Here is a 14,898-nt window from a genome sequence, read left to right on the forward strand (position 1 = left end):
CAAATTGTAAAGGGCTTTGAAACCTCAACGGTATAAACGGAATGGGTCTGGAATGTACATTATTCTGATTATAGAGTAAGCAAAAATATAAAATCAACAGAGTGTATATCTCAAATATATTAAGATACAAATCAAAAGAAATGACAAAACAGAACGTAAGAAGTGCGCCGGGCCTTGCAGAGATCGGCTGAAGAACAGAACACACGGCACCCGTAGTAAGAGTTGTTGTTGTTTTGGCTCGTTTTCCTTCCTCATCTTCCTCTTCCTCTTCACGTGGAGCTACAGTACTAAATTGGCAGAAAAAGGTGCATGGCTTTTGTATTCAAATGAAACAGGTTTTAATGTTTTTTTGTGTGTTTTTTTGTAGTTATTTCTTTTCATCTTGAAGGATCCTACAGAGAGATGAACACATGTAATCGTGACGACATGCTATTTTAAATGTGATCCGGATTACAATCCAGTCCTGAATAGAAGAGTAAAACACAACCCTGTCGGACCAGAGAGGTCAGAGTGAAAACCTACGCGTCAGAATCGTCCCTGTTAAAAGAAAATCAATAAAAAGATAAAAACAAAAAAACAAATCAATAACAGAATAATTCATCCGTGTAATGAGGCGGCGATGTGTTTTCATTGCTTGCTTCTCATGCTCTGGAGAAAGACCTTTTAGCCAAGTCCTTCTGGAGAAAGACCTTTTAGCCAAGTCCTTGAAACTTTATTAGTTTCAAGTTTCTTTAATAGTTGTCATACAGAAGTACAGAATACTTTTATACAAAATGCTTCTTTCTGTTACGCTCCAGAGACTGTGCTAGACAAAAGATAAGTATGAAATAAAATAAGTATAGCAAGTAAAAAATAGAAGTCACGTACGTAGACACAAGTGTTCAGTATGTACATATGTACAATGTTCAATGCAGAATAGAAGTAACTGAGTTACCATACAATATACTATGCAATACTAATATACAATATACTATATAGTGCAAAGCAGAAATGGGATGAGGTACAATTTAGGTACAATTTACAGTAAGGTGTACTGAGGTATGGGTTGTAGTGCAATTTTTTTGCCAATAAATATAAAGTGTGTCTAGGTGTTCTAAAGTGTGTAGAGTGGGTGCTGCAGTGGGTTGTTTGTTTAAAGTGAGTGTGTGCATGTGGATGTGTGTGCTGTGAGTGCATTTGATGGTTGTTGCATAGTGTTATTGTTCGTTGAGCAACCTGATGGCCTGGGGATAGAAGCTTCTTCTGAGTCTTTCTGTGCTTGCCATGAGACTCCGGTATCGCTTGCCTGACCGCAGCAGTTCAAAGAGGCAGTTGTTTGGGTGGCTGGAGTCCTTGATAATTCTCTTAGCCTTACCCCTGCACCGCTTGTTGTAAATGTTCTGGAGAGTGGGAAGCCCACTCTCTGTAGTCTGCTACGGTCTTGTGCGGTGCTATTCCCAAACCAGGAGGTGATATTGCCAGTCAGGATGCTCTCTATTGTACATGAGTAGAAGTTCTTAAGTTCTGACTGACTTGGAACTTCCTTAGGCGCCTGAGGAAGGAGAGGCGTTGCCGTGCCTTCTTCACAACACTGTCAATGTGTGTGGTCCATGTCAAGTCCTCGGATATGTGGACTCCGAGGTACTTAAAACTGTTCACTCTCTCACTCAGACGTGAGACGTGAGACATGAGACATGAGACGTGAGACGTGAGACATGAGACGTAAGACGTGAGACGCGAGACATGAGACATGAGATGTGAGACGCGAGACATGAGACAGATACAATGGCATGTAATCAGTGGTTTCTCTGGAAATGCCACCAATGATTGTCAAGACACACTTCCTAGTGGACAAATACATCCAGTTCAGTTCAGTTCAGTTCAGTTCAGTTATTTTTTATTTTAGGCTTTGGACACGGTCATTCCATAAATCGTCAACGTTTTACCAGCTGCTATTGCAGCATTGTCCAATTGTCCGAAAACGGCTAGGGAGAAGCACCCACATTATAGGCCCACTCAAAAATCTATTTCTGCCTAAGCCACTGGTGTGTAGCCTGAATATCGAGTAGCAAACACGGCTACGCTATGCTAACGTTTATCTACTTCTGTCATCAAAGAGGATAATATCACAAAGGTCAAAGAGTGATGCTGGTGAATGTACTGTAGCATGGCATACTGTACAAAACAACACATGACAGACATACATACCAACACTGTTACAGACGGCTTCAGGCCCTTCCTCTACGTCGTAATAACGTGTGGTGTAAGGATGGTAGCACCTTGAGTTACACCTTTAGTGAACTATTTACTAGGGCTGTCAGTTTATCGTATTAGATTAGATTAATTAATTACACAGCAAATTATCGCGTTATGAAAATTAACTCAAAATTTATAAAAAAACTAAAAAAAGTTTAAAATAGTTTTTAATCTCATTCATTCCATAAGAACGTAGAATACACATTTACAGACATTTTTTTTTAAATGGTCCATTTGCATGTTCTTGGTATCTGATTCTAGGGACATCTATGGATCTCAGGGAATGTATTCCAGAAATACTGTGTCTGTTACTAGGCTAGAGTAAATTGTAATGAACCAAATGAGAATATCAATACATTTTTTTTTTTATCTTTGACTGTGAATAACACCATGCTAAAATGTACCAGACCTGAAAAATCTAAACAAATTAATAAATGGAAGATTAAACAGAAGGTTTTGTATAGATACAGTACTTAATTCTGCCATCCGGACACATGCCATTTGAAATATGATTATAGAATATAGAATATCAGGCCTAAAATGGTTATGCGATTAAAATGCGATTAATTAGATAAATTAATTACAAATCCTGTAATTAATTAGATACATTTTTTTAATCACCTGACAGCACTAGTAATTACCTCTGGAGCTATTTAGCTCGCAGTAGTGTTCCCCCTGGACTTCAAGTAGGAACAACAACAACACTAACACACCGTTTTTATGGACACTGAAGAACAAAAAGAAACACATCTCCCCCTAATGTGACTCATACCTGGTGAGGAACATGACCAACATGATGTTTTACCTTTCAGCAGGAGGAGAGACACACATACACAGCTCATCCATCCATCCACAAAAGGACTACCATCTGAACTGAATCCTGCACAGGCTGTCAGCCTCAAATTGATTATGCTTCAGCTTACTGTCTCAACTTGATCTATCCATCTATCCATCTATCCATCTCTCCATCTATCCATCTCTCCATCTCTCCATCTCTCCATCTATCCATCTATCCATCTCTCCATCTCTCCATCTATCCATCTATCCATCTATCTCCATCTCTCCATCTCTCCATCTCTCCATCTCTCCATCTCTCCATCTCTCCATCTCTCCATCTCTCCATCATGCAGCACCTCTGGTGAAGTCGTCGGGCCTCCTGTTAACACAATCCCGCCCGACATCGGATAAATCCGTGTTTCGAATCCAACGGTTGAGGACCAACCACGGACATGTCCCACGGTAAGATCTTTTTCACGTAAATTACATTCTGATCAGACCTTGTTATGATAGCCATCCACCCGATCAGTGTATGTGGCTACTGAGGCTAACGCGTTTATTGGTAATCAATAATCAGAAACGATGTCCCCCACCCCCCCTTTTCATGCATTCATGGTGGACCATCATACCGATCATATGCAGTTTGAGTTTTAACTGTAGCTTCTGTATATCCGAAATGCCATTGGATTTAACATTAGTAGCTTAGCGGCCTGTATCTCGCCTTCCAGGGAATATCCCAGCCGAAATCCCTTATAACGCTTATATTCAAGACGCTATAAAATGAGAACGTATTGATGATTTTTTTTTCTTTAAGCCATTTTGAAGGGACGGTTTATGGTGTCAATTGACAATGAGAATGGACAGATAGCAATACTATAAAGTATAGATTTAGCTCTACAAACAGCCCCACGGACTATGCAAGTCTGTTTAGAAATGCTGGCCGTTTAGAGTGATTTTAGACGCATCCAAGTGGCCGCGAAAGTGTTAAACTAAACATAGGGAGGTGGTTGGTTCGCCGGTGTGTTGGTAGCAGAGTTGACTCTCGGGTTGAGGCCGAGCTTGACCCCGTCTGCCCGAGAGTGTACCCCTGCATCTTTCATGACGTCTGCCAATTGTGTCTGCCTCTCCTTTGAACCTCGACCCCGCTGGAGGGGTCGGGTTTGTGGAGGTCATGACATGGTGCACAGCATACCAAACACCCCTTCCGCCGGGTACTGTTCTCACAGTAGACCCTTTAGGTGCCTGTCTAGTCCGCAATGCTCCAGGCACAGGTAGAGTTCTGGCCTGTTGCCTGGATTGAGGGATCAACCCCTTTGGGGGTTGTCTCCCCGGCGCGCCGTCTGGCCCCACAGTATTGTGGGGGGGTAGCCTCTTGGGGCTTACGGCCATGCCAACCTGGACACGCCCGATCTCGTCAGATCTCGGAAACTAAGCAGGTTCGGCCCTGGTAGTTCTTGGATGGGGGACCCCCTGGGAATACCAGGTGCAGTAAGCTGGAGTGCTTCAGGCCGGCGTGCCAAAGAGGGGAAGGGCCTACTCTTGATTTAGGCCATGTCCGATACGCTGGCAATGTGGGGGGTAGTGTCATCAGTGACCGTCTGGTGGGGCCCCGATGCTACGGCATCGTTGACCTCACCGGGCCCCCTTTTTTGGGGGGTCCTGGCCCTCAGCTGTTCCTGGGGCTGGGTCCTCCTCCGCGCTCCGCTGCTACGGCCTTGCCACGGGGTTGGTTTCTTGACCTTGACCCTGTGATGTTGGAGACTGTGACGGGGGTGTTTTGCTTCCCGTCCGTTCCCTGGTGGCATGTGGGATGTGCGCCTGAGCGGTCGCGGGTCCTTCTGTGTGAAGGTAAGTCCCACGATCTGCTCACCCTGTGCGTTTGAGGTGCTAAACCCTCTTTGCACAGTCGGATCCGATTCCCTCCCGTCCCCCTCTAGGGGGGTCCGGGGGCTCGGGTCCTCCCCGGTTCTGATGGTTGTGGCAACTTGTGGGGGGCCTCAGCGGGTACATCTGTTGAGCTTCCGCTCTGCTCTGTGTTCCACTAGAGAGCAGAGCGTAAGCTATACGATAATATAACATACGGTTATCCTATAACCATAGTTATATGAGTATAGCGAGCGCTCTGCTCTGACTCACTGAGGACCCCGTGGTCTTCGCCTTCGGTGGTGAAAGACTTGGGAAGGAGCTGTTGGTGTGGTCACGACCCCGCTTATGTAGAAGAGCGGATGTGGGTGTGGCCAGGCGGATGGGTGTGTACATGTGGAGAAAAATGATTCATTGTTAGATTGGATAAAGGGATAGTTCCACTAGAGAGCAGAGCGCTCGCTATACTCATATAACTATGGTTATAGGATAACCGTATGTTCCTTCTTTAACCCTTAGGGGTCACGCTGGAGCTTTGAACCCGTCGGCGGACAACAAAAGAAATTAGAATCCCTCTTAAATGCTCAAAAAGGACATCTTTTCAGAAATCGATAAAAATAGAAAAATTGCCATTTCTAGTGCTTTGACATGTAAGGTATACGTCCCCCAACTTGCTAAACCTAATACGAATTGTAAATACGTTTAATTCTTGCTAGATGGCATGATTGTAATAATCTCCATTTGCGATAAGAACTACAATCGCGTCACGAAACGCACATACATGGACGCGCGCACACACACAATAGCGGCGTGTGCGCTATGAATAGGTGTTACACTTACACCCCCGCAGAGGCGTGAGACTGGTATCAGAGCCTACCCCCCCATCCAAATTCTAAACATAATAATGTATGAATTATCTGTTGCAATAATATCCACGGGACTCGACTTTTTGCAGTCGTTTCTCCTCTCCTGCGTGAGGAGTCTGAGGACATTCGCGGACATTCTCTCAGATAAAAAAAAAAAAGCTTACATACACATACACACACTCTCGCTCTCTCTCAATTCAAATGGGCTTTATTTAACATTAACTACTGTATGGCAGAGTGCGTCTGTGTATACGAGGTATGAATGATCACTGGCTGCTGTGTGACGAGTTTGCTCATCCGCGCTGTCGCGCTATATAAATCCAAGTCATTATTATTATTATTATTATTATTATTAAACACGGACCGCTTTAGTTGACAAAATTACATACATTTCGGGTCATTTCATAATAGCAGTGTGGACCAGCTCTGTAACCAGCTCTGTAACAAGTACAACGCATCTCGCTAGTTGACAGCTTACGCATGCACCCGCGCTGTAGTAAACACGGTGCTTTAGTTGACAGCGTTTGATGCGCTTTGTGAAGGAAAGATGACGTCGCCTCTCTCTCTCTCTCTCTCTCTCTCTCTCTCTCTCTCTCTCTCTCTCTCTGTCTGTCTGTCTGTCTGTCTGTCTGTCTGTCTGTCTGTCTGTCTGTCTGTCTGTCTGTCTGTCTGTCTGTCTGAGAACCCAGGTTGCTTTCTAACCTATATATATCTCTCTCCCTCTCTCTCTCCCTCTCTCTATCTATATCTCCCTATCTCCCTCTCTCTCCCTCCATCTCTCCTCTGTATCTCCCTCTCTGAGACTACTCCCGGTGTGTGTGTGTGTGTGTGTGTGTGTGTGTGTGTGTGTGTTTTCAAAATATATATCATTTGAATATTCATATAATATGTACACTTAAGTAAACACATTTAGATGGTAAATCAGACTACAGCTTTGCTATTATGGAACGAAATATTGTAATGTAATGTATCAACAAGCTTAACAAAATAACTAATACTGTCTCATTCGCTAAATGCATCATGTAAAAGAGTTCAGTTTTATCAAAAGCCTTCTCACTATCTTTTTTTACCCCAGGAGGTGAAGAAATTCAAGCTATTGCGATGCTATAGCAATATAATAGTGCTAGCAATTGTTTTATCATTATAATACTTTTTAAACCGATGTAATACAGTTCTTAGCATAGCTATTGTGTTATTTTGTTAGATGATAGTTTACTTTCTCAGAAATCTAACATTAGCTACTAGCTAGGCTTAGTCTATTCAAAATCATTAGATGTCTGTGGGGGGCGTATTACCCCAAAACAGGAGAGGCATCTTCCCTCAAAGGTCCTATTCTTACACTTTCATGGATGACAGTATGTCGGTTAGTATGTTGGGAGTTGGATGTGTGTCTGAAATCTTATACACCAGAAGGTCTTACAAGAGGGTACTACCAAAGTCTGTCTAGAGAGAAGATGGTTCACTCTGCTTCATTGTTGATAACAGGGACTAACAAGATGAACAAGATCTGTGCCCTATCTCTTTGAATGGGGAGTACTCCATATTTAGTGATAGAAAAATGCCTTTTCCCCCAAAGTAGACCAGCTTCTATGCATGCGCCACCTTCCTTGTGTGATATTCTATTCCAGTTGTCTTTGGTCTTGTTTTCTCTGGTTATGATCATGTTATTAGTGTGTGTGTGTACAAAAACTAATAATATAATTATTATAAATGTCGCTCTCTCTCTCTCTCTCTCTCTCTCTCTCTCTTGAAATCTACAGTTACACATTTAGTATGTATTTAGTGAGGTAAATGAGTACAAGACATGTTTCACAGACACACACACACACACATACACACACACACATACACAGACAGACAGACACACACACACATTTACATTTACACATTTACACATTACATTTACATCTAGTCTAGTTTGCTTATTTTTTTTTGATATGGTACAGTACTGTAGATACAGACACAGACACAGAAACACACACAGGCTAGGCCTCCTGCTGGGTCCATTCACTGGAATAACAAAGGAATGACTGGGCCTTTGCTCAGGTGTGAAATGGTGCTAGTGACAATGATCATATTGAATTCTGGGAGTGTAGTTCTCTCATCAGATAGCTGAATGAACTTGGATCTAGTTCAAAGTCCTATACTGAAAAGGTGTTAGGATTTTACCAGAATGTTTGATAGGACATTGATTGAAAACTATCGTCTCAAATTTGACAATTGATGGCTTATTTTGAAGGTATGAATCTGTAATTTTATATTATGTAACAAAAAAAAAGGGGGAAATTCTCAGGAGGAGGAGCTATTTAGGTTAGACTTCTAAGGGTTAACTCCAAACAGAGTTAAAGTAACACTAAGGGGATTAGACAAATAACACTGCTCCGAGTAAAATGTTTACTATTTGGGAGTGTTAATTGCACTCCCTAAAGTGTCAAGTTATCAACTTTGAAAACATTTTAAAATTAATTTTATATACGTATATATTAATTATAAGAATTAATTCCAAGTGGGCGGCTAAGTGGCGCAGTGGGCAAGGCGCTCGCCACTAACGCAGGAGATGCTGGGTTCGAGCCCAGCTCTCTGCGTTGCTTCCGGCTTGGCTGATCGTTCATACTAATACAATTGGCAGTATTAGGGGGTGGGAAAAGCCGGTGGGTGGGGATCGGACGTTGTGGACAGCGACTCCTACAGGTCGGTTGGTGCGCCTGTACAGCAGAATCAGGAGATATCAGGGGCAGCGTGAGCCTCACACGCGTTACTCCTCGCCACTGAGAGATTGCGCTGTGCAGGTGAAAAGATGCGACGGCTGCCTCCTCGTGTACCGGAGGGGACACGTGATGCAAGGCTTCGTCCACATTGCAGCCTGCCAGTGGGAGGCATGGTCTAACAACGTTCGAGACAGGGGAGGGTAGAATTGGATAATACGAAATTGGGATGGAAGAAAAATAGAAAATGGGGAGAAAAAGTAGATTACAAAAAAGAATGAATTCCATAAACAAAATGGACTGACGACTTCACCAGAGGTGCTGCATGATGGAGAGATGGAGAGATGGATAGATGGATAGATGGAGAGATGGAGAGATGGAGAGATGGATAGATGGAGAGATGGAGAGATGGAGAGATGGATAGATGGATAGATGGAGAGATGGAGAGATGGATAGATGGAGAGATGGAGAGATGGATAGATGGATAGATGGAGAGATGGAGAGATGGAGAGATGGAGAGATGGAGAGATGGAGAGATGGAGATAGATGGATAGATGGATAGATGGAGAGATGGAGAGATGGAGAGATGGATAGATGGAGAGATGGAGAGATGGAGAGATGGAGAGATGGAGAGATGGATAGATGGATAGATGGATTGATGGATAGATGGATAGATCAAGTTGAGACAGTAAGCTGAAGCGTAATCAATTTGAGGCTGACAGCCTGTTCAGGATTCAGTTCAGATGGTAGTCCTTTTGTGGATGGATGGATGAGCTGTGTATGTGTGTCTCTCCTCCTGCAGTTCTTTATGCTATGAAAGAGGACAGTGAGAAGGTCCCTACACTGCTGACTGACTACATATTAAAAGGTAAAACATCATGTTGTTCATGTTCCTCACCAGGTATGAGTCACATTAGGGGGAGACATGTCTCTTTTTGTTCTTCAGTGTCCATAAAAACGGTGTGTTAGTGTTGTTGTTGTTCCTACTTGAAGTCCAGGGGGAACACTACTGCGAGCTAAATAGCTCCAGAGGTAATTACTAGTGCTGTCAGGCGATTAAAAAAATTTATATAATTAATTACAGGATTTGTAATTAATTTATCTAATTAATCGCATTTTAATCGCATAACCATTTTAGGCCTGATATTCTATATTCTATAATCATATTTCAAATGGCATGTGTCCGGATGGCTGAATTAAGTACTGTATCTATACAAAACCTTCTGTTTAATCATCTTCCATTTATTAATTTGTTTAGATTTTTCAGGTCTGGTACATTTTAGCATGGTGTTATTCACAGTCAAAGATTAAAAAAAATGTATTGATATTCTCATTTGGTTCATTACAATTTACTCTAGCCTAGTAACAGACACAGTATTTCTGGAATACATTCCCTGAGATCCATAGATGTCCCTAGAATCAGATACCAAGAACATGCAAATGGACCATTTAAAATAAAAAGTCTGTAAATGTGTATTCTACGTTCTTATGGAATGAATGAGATTAAAAACTATTTTAAACTTTTTTTAGTTTTTTTATTAATTTTGAGTTAATTTTCATAACGCGATAATTTGCTGTGTAATTAATTAATCGAATCTAATCTAATACGATAAACTGACAGCCCTAGCAAATAGTTCACTAAAGGTGTAACTCAAGGTGCTACCATCCTTACACCACACGTTAGTACGACGTAGAGGAAGGGCCTGAAGCCGTCTGTAACAGTGTTGGTATGTATGTCTGTCATGTGTTGTTTTGTACAGTATGCCATGCTACTACATTCACCAGCATCACTCTTTGACCTTTGTGATATTATCCTCTTTGATGACAGAAGTAGATAAACGTTAGCATAGCGTAGCCGTGTTTGCTACTCGATATTCAGGCTACACACCAGTGGCTTAGGCAGAAATAGATTTTTGGGTGGGCCTATAATGTGGGTGGGCCAATTTTTCCAAGCTAATATTGGCACACTGGAATGCAAAATATAGTGTGCTTTCATTAGGCTTATAGGGCTACGGAAAAGGGACAAATGTGGACCAAACTAATAAACTGGAAGAAATGAAAAAACAAAAAGAAAAAAACGTAAGTCTTCAGGGGTAGGGCCTGACAAGCCTAGTGCTTCTCCCTAGCCGTTTTCGGACAATTGGACAATGCTGCAATAGCAGCTGGTAAAACGTTGACAATTTATGGAATGACCGTGTCCAAAGCCTGAAATAAAAAATAACTGAACTGAACTGAACTGAACTGAACTGAACTGGATGTATTTGTCCACTAGGAAGTGTGTCTTGACAATCATTGGTGGCATTTCCAGAGAAACCACTGATTACATGCCATTGTATCTGTCTCATGTCTCGCGTCTCACATCTCATGTCTCATGTCTCGCGTCTCACGTCTTACGTCTTACGTCTCATGTCTCACGTCTCACGTCTCACGTCTCATGTCTCACGTCTGAGTGAGAGAGTGAACAGTTTTAAGTACCTCGGAGTCCACATATCCGAGGACTTGACATGGACCACACACATTGACAGTGTTGTGAAGAAGGCACGGCAACGCCTCTAATTCCTCAGGCGCCTAAGGAAGTTCCAAGTCAGTCAGAAGATCCTTAAGAACTTCTACTCATGTACAATAGAGAGCATCCTGACTGGCAATATCACCTGCTGGTTTGGGAATAGCACCGCACAAGACCATAGCAGACTACAGAGAGTGGGCTTCCCACTCTCCAGAACATTTACAACAAGCGGTGCAGGGGTAAGGCTAAGAGAATTATCAAGGACTCCAGCCACCCAAACAACTGACAGCACTTGCACCACAAGGTACGTGGACTTACTTCCAGATTGGGCCTTTAGAGCAGTGGTTTTTAACACTCACGCACCATGGAATCACCAGGGAAGCTCTGTTTTAGACATGTTTCTTTCCCTCTTCAGCCTGGCCATCTGTGTATGTAACAACAATAACAGCAACAACGATAACAACAACATCAACATCAACACCACATACATCCTCCAGTGTAAAGACATACAGCAGAATGGACGTTGGGATGTTAAGGACCTGCAGCTACATGCATCCATTGTGTCCGTTTTAATTTCTTTTTTCAACGAGGACGATGCAGGTTTTTTTTTGGACGGGGCTGAGGACGAGTCCGTCCGTCCGTCCGTCCGTCCGTCCGCCCGCCTGTCTGTCTGTCTGTCTGTCTGTCTGTCTGTCTGTCTGTCTGTCTGTCTGTCTGTCTGTCTGTCTGTCTGTTATTATGCTACAAACAAACCAGACATTCAGGAGGTCAGCCACACAAATGATGACAGACACAAAGGACTGATTAATCTCAGAGATGGATGGATGTAGCCGGGCCCTGACTCTTGATTCATGTCTCCCTTGTTCCTTTTCATTTGAGACTGAAACAGAGGTACACCGATAAGCAGATGTCCAAGAAACCAAGGGGACATTATTGCAGTATGAAAAAAAAAAGCTAGTCACACGTCTAACAGAACTATCAGACAGCCTGTCACACGTCTACAACTATCAGACAGTCTGTCACACGTCTAACAGAACTATCAGACAGCCTGTCACACGTCTACAACTATCAGACAGCCTGTCACACGTCTACAACTATCAGAGCCTGTCACACGTCTAACACAACTATCTGTCACGCGTCGAACAAGCAATAAATATCTTATTTACAATTTCAGTGCGGTTAGCAACTTTAAATCATTACAACTCAGGAAATATGCCCGCGGAAGTATTAATATTAGTGTTAATATTGTCCAATATTATTAGAAGCCATTTCTAAGCTGTGTTAAAAACTATGCTTTAAGCATTTTCTAAAGCATTTTACAAGACATACTGGACATAAAGCTAAAAGAAAAGGTTGATACTTTGCATTTTAAACATTGATAGCATGTATGTAAATGTGTCCCATCTTTATTTTCACATGAGTTTATATTAGATAATATTTATTGTTCATATATCTCCTATCCAAAAAACTGTTTTGTATGAGCAAAAGACTCTTTCCACTGGTGAGGTGAATGGAAATCACAGCTAGTTTGGTCCGTCTGTTGGTCCGGCGATCGATTTCAGATGAATGGTCGATTAACTACTCCAGGTTCCTTAATAATAGCTACATATTTCCTCACGGCAATAACCCTTTGAGGAGTGAGTTTTTTTTTTTTTTATTATATATATTTTTTTATTCTATCTTGGAATTCTAGCACTACACAGCTCTCGCTGATTATTGGCTATTGTGACATCATCGTTAGAATGTTCAGTTCTCAGGGTTCTAACCACACAGGTGTGACCGTGCACCTGAGAGAGAGTCCTCGTGTGTCTCGAGGATACAGGTGTGACCGTGCACCTGAGAGAGAGAGTCCTCGTGTGTCTCGAGGATACAGGTGTGACCGTGCACCTGAGAGAGAGAGAGTCCTCGTGTGTCTCGAGGATACAGGTGTGACCGCGCACCTGAGAGAGAGAGAGTCCTCGCGTGTCTCGAGGATACAGGGGACGTGTTTGTTTTGCTCTTCTGCTTCGTTTGAAACAAAGATTTGTCTGACAGGGTGTCGGGGGGAGGGAAGATTATATTTCTGGAGTAAGATAGGGACATATATAAAAAAAAATATATATATATTAAGAAAAACATTGAATTGGAAAGATTTTAAAAAAAATACATCGATACAATAAAAAAGAAGATACTGCACAAATGTATGAAATCGATATCTATACATATTTTGTATACAATTAATGCATAATGAATATAAGAGCGGCGTGAGTATATACTTATTCAGTGAGTATATACTTATCACTGAATAAAACCCAGTTTGTGTTCAAAGGTGTTGAGAGTCACAGCCAGCGTGACCCAGCATTTGCCATCCCGTTCCCCCTCACAGACGTTATTAGGACAGTGACCTCTGTGCCTACTTTCTTTCACCGTTGATGATATGATTAAAGAACATGTATTATCTTGTATATCACAGCAGTGCAATTGTTCCGTTCTCTGTTACTGCTGCTCCCTCCCCCGGACAGGGCCTCCGGGCAGAACGAGGAGCTCCTCCAAGGACAGTTACGCTCTGTGCCTACACTACGTTCTTTCACTGTGTGTATAAACGTATAACTAAAATGATCAGTATATGTTGATTGCACATGTTAAATAAACTAGAAAGTATAATCAATACTTAGTATACTTACATACTATATACATACTGCCAAGCAGGAAGGCTTGCATCAGTATTATCTTTCCCTCCCTTGTGTATGACCTTGTAGCCTATCACTGCTCCGGTCGGCGCCCCAGGAGCCTATAAACTGCTGTGTGCTGATTGGTTGCTATGACCTTATCTCGGAAGAAGATTTGTTGCTGTCTCACTTTACAAACAGTTCGACCTCCGGTCGCGTCCAAGAATCCTAAAATGCACCTTGCTGATTGGTGCAACAGATGCTTAACCCTTTACTATCACACTACCGATGGTCACTGCACGATGCTGTACGTGTGTTTAAAACACAACAGGTGATGATTAAGCTTAACCATGATTAAGTATATGTTTATTGTATATGCCTGTATAGTACCTGTATATATATATATCTGTATATATCTATAGCTTACAGGCTATCCCTCCTAAGACCAGTCTCCCTCACTAGCATGCTGATAAGGCCGGGGACCAGTGCGAAAGCACATGACATTGATCCTAGGGGAATTCCGAAGTACAGTAATCCGTTTCAGTTAAACTGATTACTTTTACTTTTCAAGTTACTAACCATTGGAGTAGCGATAAGCCAATGGCAAGACACAGTTGAAAGAAGGAGTGTTTATCTTTGCTTGCAATATGACGCTACGGAACTGTGTATAAAAAGTAATGTTCGCGCATGAAAAGCTCTTCGGCTTGCTTACGTGACTTTTTATCTTCATTTTCAATGTCGAGCGGTGTATTGGGACTTGAATATGGATGTTTTAAATGCGAGCTTTTCCCTATGATGGCGAGCACTATCTTGTCTGTTTAGATTTGAAGAGCTGTGCTTGGCTCTTAGCTCACTTTTTGTGATGATTCTTAAACCATAGAGGTTTTATTGTTCTTCAGGCGAAAGATGCTGATTTAGTCTTTGATGAGTTTATTATTTTCCTGGATTGGATCTTTCCAAGACAGTATTATTGTAACAACTTTTTCCTAATTAAACCAAACTTTGTTAAATACTTTTATTCAACTCTTGGACCGCGTTCTTTTACGAGCTCCATCATGATCTTTTAAAACGCTGGCCACGCCTTGCTTTCATCTGAGGTAAGCGGGATGGAATTGATTGGAATCAATATGTCCTGGTAGCCTGATTACAGATTCAATCAATTGCTAGTACTGCTTCTAGCTAAAGTTATACCAATGACTATTCAGGGTTCTTACGTCTGTACCCAGGTTGGAGTCAAAAGTAGGGCTCTGATGTGGATACTCTTGTATTGAGCGTGTTTTCGACCTGGCCTTATGGAA

This window comes from Notolepis coatsorum (assembly GCF_963971535.1).
Source record: "Notolepis coatsorum genome assembly, chromosome: 8".
Classification (NCBI taxonomy): domain Eukaryota; kingdom Metazoa; phylum Chordata; class Actinopteri; order Aulopiformes; family Paralepididae; genus Notolepis; species Notolepis coatsorum.